Here is a 2,500-nt window from a genome sequence, read left to right as displayed (position 1 = left end):
TCAGTACTGACCCTCTGATAGTGCAGCACTCCTTCGGTACTGACCCTCTGACACATTGCACTTGGTCCCCAACTCCAAATCACCTGTAAATTGTGAACAATTGTGGACCCAACACTGATCCCTGAGGGACACCACTAACCGCCAACCAGAAAAACACCCATTTATCCCCACTTTTTACTTTCTGTTAGTTAACCAATCCTCTATCCATGCTAATGCATTACCCGTAACGCCATGCGCCTTTATCTTTAGCAGCAGCCTTTTGTGCGTCACCTTGTTGAATGCCTTCTATAAATCCAGATACACCACATCCACCTGCTCCCCCTTGTCCACCGCGCTCATAATGTCCTCAAAGAATTCCACTAAATTAGTCAAACATGACCTGCCTTTCATGAACCCATGCTGCGCCTGCCCAATGGGACAATTTCTATCAAGATGTCTCGCTATTTCTTCTTTAACAACAGATTCAAGTATTTTCCCCACTAGGGAAGTTAAGCTAACCGGTCTATAATTTCCCGCTTCCTGCCAACTCTGTTTTTAAACAGCGGCATCACATTTGCTGTTTTCCAATCTGCCCGGGACCACCCCAGAGTCTAGCGAAGTTTGGTAAATTAAAAAAAAAAAAATTTAGAGTACCCAATTCATTTTTCCCAGTTGAGGGGCAATTAAGCGTGGCCAATCCACCTACCCTGCACATCCTTTGGGCTGTGGGGGCGAACACACACGCAAACACGGGGTGGATGTGCAAACTGCACACGGACAGTGACCCAGAGCCGGGATCGAACCTGGGACCTCGGCGCCGTGAGGCATCGGGGCTAACCCACTGCGCCACCGTGCTGCCCGAAGTAACCACGAGGGGCATTTGCTATTCCCCCCCCCCCCCCCCCCCCCCTCCCCCCGCCACCTCTTTTCGTACCCTGGGCTGCATTCCATCAGGGCCAGGTGACTTGTCTACTTTAGCCCCATTAGCTTGCCCATCACAACATCTTAGTGACAATGATCATTTCTAGATCCTCACCTGCCATAGCCTCCTTGCCAATATTTATTGGCACGTTATTTGTGAAGACCGACACAAAATACCTGCTCAATGCCTCGGCCATTTCCTCATTTCCCATCAGTAAATCCCCCTTCTCATCCTCTAAGAACCTATTTTGGCCTCGGCTACTTTTTTGTTTCATAAATTTGTAGAAACCTTTGTTGTCTGTTTTTATATTCTGGGCAAGTTTATTCTAATAATCTATCTTACTTTTCTTTATAGCTTTTTTCGTGGCTTTCTGTTGACCCTTAAAGATTTCCCAATTCTTTAGTTACCAACTAGTCTTTGCCACTTTGTCTGCCTTTTCTTTCAATTTATTGCCTCAGGTATCCATTGTAGATTATCCCTTTTCCTGCAGTCCTTCCTTTTCACTGGTGTGTACTTTTCCTGAGCACTGTGGGAAAACCTTTTGCCGTACCGAGGATGTCTTGGAGGCCTTAAAAGAAAGAGACCTGCCCCCTTCCTGAATAATGCATAATCTCTGATTGCATTTCTTCAGGAACCTCAGCTACATTCCGGCCAAAGCTAGAACTGAAATCCTTCAACAGCCGACTGCTTCATACCTGGCTCCTCCCATTAGTCACCTCATCGTGCTAAAGTGAACAAACTGTCTCTAATGATCTACTCTGCAGGGAGCCCTCTCAATATATGTAGCCCAAACTTTTACGATGCATTAATTGCACATCTACAGCCACAAAGTCTGGTTGTCTTTCAAACCAGGATTCTTTAAAAACATGACCGCAGCAGTCACACGAACACTAACCCAGCACCAAATACCTACAATACAATATATCTGAAATCCCTGCATGTCATGCAAGGGATGTATAAAAAGGCAACCTCTTCCTTCCTTTTGTTATTTTCTTCTCTCTTCTTTTGCCTATCACAGGAGTTGACGTGTCCCATGGTGGTTGAGGGCAAGGAGGGGTGGCTGCAGTTGGGAAGTGTCCACTCTGCGCTTGTTCAGACATCTCCCCGACCCCGTCGGGTATGCTCGTTGCTGCGGCCGAATCTAACTTCTTTGTGTGTGTGTGTCCCTGTCTCCCTTCCAGTCGCCGCCGGGTGTTCCGTGGGCCCGGGCCTCGTCGGGCACGCCGATCCAGGACTTCATGTGTGGCCACTTTTGGGACGGAGCGTTGAAGACCGGGCGGAGCGGCCGCGGATAAGGCCCAAGGCCTTCGGGTCTGCCGCACTGTGTGCCAGTCCCGGCAAATGTGACCGCTACCCTTTCCTGTCCCTCTCTTTCTCTTTCTCTTCCTGCGCGGTGGTGGTGGGAGGAGGAGGGGGGGGGGAGAGCAATGGGGTGCCAAACATTGACTGACCTATCTCCAGCTAACCCAGTTTTCAGATACCTTTGTGGCATTTCGTTCTTTCGAGCATTTATCCGTGCTTCAGACCTGGCTCCTCCCATTAGCCACCTCATCGTGGCTCAGCCATAGGGGGGGGTGGGGGGGGCAGTCTCTCACCCCT

The 2,500-nt window shown here is 49.2% G+C and overlaps 1 protein-coding gene across 3 annotated transcripts in view; it reads left to right on the top strand.

The window, feature by feature from the left end:
- The window catches only part of LOC119958663 (uncharacterized protein PFB0765w-like), a 36,754-nt gene that overhangs the window by 32,543 nt on the left and 1,711 nt on the right, over nucleotides 1-2,500 (top strand). Inside the window, exon 6 of one of the 3 annotated variants that reach the window (XM_038787230.1) lies at nucleotides 1,920-2,493. The exons of 1 other annotated variant lie outside the window; for it this stretch is intronic. The gene's annotated coding sequence lies outside the window, so the exon portion shown is untranslated. Of the gene's footprint in view, nucleotides 1-1,919; nucleotides 2,494-2,500 lie in introns of those variants that run through there. One more of the 3 variants, XM_038787226.1, reaches the window with a different exon arrangement.

The sequence above is a fragment of the Scyliorhinus canicula genome, chromosome 30 (genome assembly GCF_902713615.1).
Source record: "Scyliorhinus canicula chromosome 30, sScyCan1.1, whole genome shotgun sequence".
Taxonomy (NCBI): Eukaryota; Metazoa; Chordata; class Chondrichthyes; order Carcharhiniformes; family Scyliorhinidae; genus Scyliorhinus; species Scyliorhinus canicula.
The sequence above is the reverse complement of the archived record's forward strand: the minus strand, read 5'-3'. Positions and strand labels throughout refer to the sequence as shown.